The 6,080-nt window shown below is 37.5% G+C and overlaps 2 pseudogenes; one reads left to right on the top strand and one right to left on the bottom strand.

Annotated features, from left to right (window-relative positions):
- The first annotated feature begins 689 nt into the window (after positions 1-689).
- Positions 690-1,022, top strand: LOC116091772 (annotated as a pseudogene).
- Positions 1,023-2,497: 1,475 nt separating this feature from the next.
- Positions 2,498-3,026, bottom strand: LOC116091761 (annotated as a pseudogene).
- Between the last annotated feature and the right edge of the window lie 3,054 nt (positions 3,027-6,080).

Here is a 6,080-nt window from a genome sequence, read left to right as displayed (position 1 = left end):
GGAGGGGAAACTAGGAATGGAGAAATTTACATGTAAATAAAGAAAATATCTAATAAAACAAAACAAAACAAAACAAAACAAAAACAAAAAAAAAGAATGACAATTCTTGTCTGGTCTACCCCAAACAGAACCATACAGCCCAATCATGACAACAAACAGTCTAATCATGACAAAGCACACTAATAGTGACAAAAAAGTAGACAAATCCCCATGAAAGACATTCTACAAAATACATGATGAGCATTTCTCAAAATTGTCGCATCCATCAAAAGAAATAAAATTCTAAAGAATTTTGACAGCATGACTATCATCTATAGCCAGGATGGGATACTAGAACAGAAAAGGAACATTGGGTAAAAACTAAGCCAATTTGAGTAAAGTATGGGTATTAGGAAATAATATATGAACATTGGCTCATTAATCGTGATAAATGTAGCATGATAATACAAGATGTTGCTAATAGGCATAGACAGTGTTGGGTATGTAGAAATTTTATATACTGGTTTTATAATTTTCAACAAATCTAGAGGTATGATAAGATGCTATTTAACAATTTGTGTTGTGGGGGGGTGGCCCTGAATAGGGGCTGTGGCAGTATGTGGGGTTATAGCTGCAGTGGCTGCCAGACTGGCTAGAAAATACTAAAGTTCCTCTGGGATCAAATAGAATTTTATAAGAACATAATAGATGGAGAGGAGAAAACCTACAGTGACTATGAATACTCTGATGCTATGTATGTGAAATTAATATCTTCTGATGGTCATGAATTTACTGTAAAAAGAGAACATGCATTAACATCAGGAACAGTAAAGGCCATGTTGAGTAGTCCTGGTCAGTTTGTGGAGAATGAAACCAATGAGGTCAATTTTAGAGAGATCCCCTCATATGTGTTGTCAAAAGTGTGCATGCCTTTTACCTGCAAGGTCCAATATACTAACAGCTCCACTGAAACTCCTGAATTCCCAACTGCACCTGAAATTTCATTGGAACTGCTGATGTCCTTGAACTTCTTAGATTGTTAAATAAAATAAATTATAATAAACTGTTAAATTTTTCAGTATTTAAGAAAAACAATTTGTGTTAAAGACAATGAGGCAATAAAATATAGAAACAAAAATAACCCTTGCCTCCTCTGTCTCAGTCTCCCAACAGTAGGGTTATAAGCACATAAAGTCATGCCCAGCTTCACACATTACAGCAGGAGATCTAAATTCAGGTCCTCATATGTCCAAAGCAAGCATGTTCACCCACATAACCATATCACCCAGATTCCTTGTTTCTCCTTATAGATTCTAGTAGGAATCCACACCTAGGTCTCAGAACAGATTTTATTTCCATTAAAATAAGTTTTAATAGATGAGCAATCAGGTACTTGTCCCTAGGGAAGAATGATTTTCTTTCTCTCAGCAGATCATAATTGCCTGTAGCTTTTTATCTAGGGGTGAGACTGCATGAAACTTTCTTCATCTATGTTGGCATGTCAATTGTTGAGATTCTTCAAGCCTTGTTTAGGCAGGCAACACTGAGAGGACTCAGCAGGCTGCATTTATATATTTATTTGTTTATATGTATATGAAATGATGGTTAAAAAAAGATTTTGAATTTGGGAGGAAGTTGCAAAATGGGGGTCATGGGAGGGGTAGGAAGTGGGATACCAAATGAATAAAAGAAAAAAAGGAAAAGAAACATGACTGTCCCTAGATGTGATGGAGAAGATAGTTTATTATAGATATGTAAGGCAGCATAGCCAGAGGAAGAGACCTCTGGGGGAATCCAGAGTGAGCATGACCAGACAGATCTGTGTAGTGTGGAGAGAGAGGGACGGAAGGAGAGAAGGGAGGGAGAAGAAAGGAGCCAGTTGCAGCAGCCACTATGATTGTGAAAAGCTTGGCAAATAATTGGGATACTTTTTACATTTAGGGAGACCTTGTTTCCAGGCATGCTCAAGATGATCCAGTTCATGCCTCTTCCCCTCAGGTGATTATGAGTATAGCCTACTTTCACTCTGAACATTATCACATTTTGTCTGACAAAATTGTGAATATTGTTCCAAAACGTCCAAAGAAAAAAATCATAATTTAAATCCTTTTCTTGTGGAGAATAGCAAACCAGCTAATGCTAGTTGGCTACTGAACACTTAATTTTTGAAAATTTGTTCTTTGAAAGTTTCATTTGCTGATATAGTGTATCTTGATGTATCATTTCCACACAATCACCTCTTCTTTCTCCAGAACCATTCCATCTTATGTCCTTCCTAAGTTCATATTCTTCTTTTTTACTTATTTATGGACAGAATCTACTTAGTGCTGATCATGCTCATGGGAGTGGGGTCATTCACTGGGGTACAAGGAAATACCAATAGCCACAGTTCTAAGGAAATGGGATTTTCTCTCACTCACTACCCATCTAGTACTGGGTCCTCTGACTCCCCTCCTTAATACATGCTGGGATATTTTTTGAACATCCAAGGCTTTATTACTAACAGTAAGATTCACAGCTAGTTTTTGTAGCTTCAGTTGGCCCTTCAACTTCTGGCACATTTGAACCTCTGGCCCTTGGAGCAGACAGGGGTTAGTGTTGGCTGTGTGTGGTTCCTGGAGCCTTGCCAAAAGACTGGTACACCTCTCGGCCCTTAAAGGGACTGGACAGGATCACAGTGCCTCAGCCTTTGAGAGACTACAGGACCAACTTGATGAAGGCAAAGATCTTACCCCCAGCCTTGAGGTTGTGACTTTGGCCCAGCTGCTCACCCACATTGCACACACAGCACTTGCAAAACCCACACATCTATGACTATCCTCACAAACACAGCTGTTTTGTTCTCCCAGCTAGGAAGCTTCATCCTTTGAATCATCCAGGAAAGGACAGAGGTGGCTAGTTATTGCAACTCATAAATAACATTTTCAGCACAACCTGATTGAAAGTGGACTTAGTTTGTCTGGTCAGAAACCTCTACAAGTAGATGTCCTGGCATTGGGTTCCTTATGTTGCGCCTTTTGGTCCTTGTGGTGAATGTCAGTTCCCATGGTGATGCCTCCTGCTTGGTCAGGTCAGGATTTCACAGTATTACTCTCAGTCCTCTGGCTCTAATATCCTTTCCACCTGTTGTATCCAATGTCCTTTGAGCCTTGGGGCAGTGGTTGATATAGTTGCCCCATATACTTTTGAGTGCTCAAAGTCATGTATTCTCTGGAATTTGAACAGTAATACATCTCTGTATTAATCACTACACATTTCAACAAGAAGTTTCTCTCACCAACATTGGGTATGGCACAAATTTCTAAATATAGACATATTTTTTATCTTGAAGACAGTTTCACAACATGGCCATTTAGAAAAAAATAAAGAAGATTGGCAGCTTCTCTCTAAGGCATATTACTTTTGGGGCCACAAATTTTACCTTGTTTACTGTTCCAGGCATGACTTCTTTCCAGTGGAACAGGCGAGTGGTTGGTTTGATCTCTATCATAAAGTGCAATCTATGAACAATAAGTAGAATTTGGCTATTAATTAGATATAATTATTTTTCCTAACTCTTTTACCTCAAATTCTCAATAAAATTAACTTGGAGCCTGGATGGTCTCCACATTCAGGTGTATAGTTTGAGATTAAGTTATTTATAATGATTCCTATCCCCTAGGAATAAACAAATTCAGTCAAAATACCATGTAACCTTCTCTACAGCCTCCTTGTGAAAAGCTGAAATTCCTTGACATCCTTGTGAGAGTGTAATCAAGCATATTATCACTCTCAGTTTCTGATGGAACCATCTTCTTAGATCATACAAATGAGGAGATAGAGCAATCATCTAAGGAAAAAAGAATATGCTATAATCTAACCTGTGTGAGATAATATTCCCTTTCTTTTTAAATTCAGTTGCCCCAGAAACATAACCCTGAATGCAACATACTGTGAAAGACATATTCTCTACCACACACCTTACACCCCAAAACCCAGTTTACTTTTCTTTACATCTGAGCAGACTTTAGTAATAGCACTTTAGAGTTGCAGTTTTCCAGATATTGTATTTGCAGAGATAGCCTATCATATGAGTTAGGAAAAAAAAGACTTTTATTCTGCTTTCCCATTGTTCTTGTCCCTAAATCTATTTATAATTTTGTTCCAAAATAACCTTTGATAAAACTTTGTACCAGGCTGAACTGATTCTAAGCATATTGAAGCACTAAGTCTGTCTGACAGTGTCAGAACATTTGATGTGATCAGAAGCCATCCCTATAGACGGCAACAGATAGTAGGGAGAGGAAGGAGCAAAGGTCAAAAGAGTCACTTGCTGAAGCCCACTGCGGACCATGGCAGAGCATCCCTACTTTCTTAGAGGGGAGAAATCTGAGGACTATCCAACATCTGGCAATTACTCACCTGGGTGCTGGCTAATGATTGCTGTAATGAGATGGAGCTAGGCCAATATTCTTCCTGCTGTGCTCTTATTAGTGTGAAATAGTATCTACCTGTCATATTTCTATTTTTAACCCACCAGGTAATCTGAGAAAGGAAGAATCCATGCAGCATTTCTGAAACAACAAAATAGAGAAGCAGGGTATGCTATGATAGAACAAACATTCGGCCGCTTGTGGGGAAAGATATCTGGATGAGAAAAAATAAAGTAGAATAGGGTTTCAGTAGAAGAGTGCAAAAAGCTCAAACTACAGTAACCCCTCTCTATTGTTCAACTGTTATTACTTAGTCACATTTCCCCACATAACATTTAACCCCTGAAATCTCCACAGTTTGTTAAAGCCTGAATAAAAGTACAATTTCTGCATATACTTTGCCTCATCACTTCAGTGGAAATTGATTTCTCCTTCCTTCAAACTGCTTTTATTAGAGCTTATAAGTGGTTGTAATCACATTATATATATAATATATGTAATATATATATATATATATATATATATATATATATGGCACATATTCCCAAGCACAATGACGCAAAGAAGCCATTTCAAAAGCTTTATCAAAAGCCTATTTAGGAATTCGTCTTCATGGAAGAGAATATTGCTAAGGATATCTAGATCCCTAAAGCTACACCTTTACACTGAATCCACCATGGAGCCTCTTGTACTGAGCTACAGTATCTTTTGATTTCAGTGGGTAATGCTGTAAGAGATGATTATTCTGCTTTATGGATGCCATGGTACCAATTTCATTGTCCTACAGATGTATTTTAAAGTATTTGTAGTCCTCTGATGTATGACTGACTTTCTATTTTTTTTTTAATCTCTGAAGAGTGGTATGTAAAAAAATCAATTTATTCATTTATATTTGTATTGTTGGTATTATTGTTCAGTTTTTGATAGTTTTGATCAAGTGTCTGTCTACAGCATTTGTTGTTGTTGTTGTTTTGATGTTGTTTTTGTTGAGACAGGGTTAGATGGCCTCTAATTCTCTATGTAGCTGAGAATGACTTGAGCTGTTGATGTTCCTGCCTTCTCCTCTTGACTGTAATGTTTACAGGTATTTGTCACCACACCAATTCATACAGTGCTGGGGATCAAACACAAAAGTGTGCATGCCAGACAGGCACTCTACAAATTGAACTATATCCTCAGATTGCTACCAATGTTTGGATAACAATTATTGTCTTAGTTTGTGTTTAAGCGGGTAAATCTGTTTTTATGACTCAAGGTTTCAATGTACTTTAATGACCATATTTTTCCAGTCCTTTTATTATGCTTGGGATTAAAAGTACATGGCTGTGTATGTAAAGCAAATACTTTATAAAAAATTTATCTCTAGCTTTTGGTAGCATTTTTTTCTTTATTAAATTATACTATATTTTGGAGTCCAGTTTGTAATGTTGGAGTAGGGACTTCATTTTAATCTCAGTCCAGGGCCTGGATTAACAGGATGAGCAGCTCTCAAAAAAGGCACAAACATCAGAAGCATGGATACAGTCTCATCTGTTAGAAGAATGTTCAAAGGAAAATAAGGAGACTAGAAGTCTCAGGATGAATCCGTCTAGATCTAGATCAGGTGGTAGTGGAGAAGAGATCTCATTTCAAGAAAATGAGAGAAGATGGCAGCAAGAGCGTCTCCACAGAGAAGAAGCCTATTATCAG

Source organism: Mastomys coucha, chromosome X, assembly GCF_008632895.1.
Source record: "Mastomys coucha isolate ucsf_1 chromosome X, UCSF_Mcou_1, whole genome shotgun sequence".
NCBI lineage: Eukaryota > Metazoa > Chordata > Mammalia > Rodentia > Muridae > Mastomys > Mastomys coucha.
Note: the sequence above shows the minus strand (reverse complement) of the source record. Positions and strands in the feature narration are given on the sequence as shown.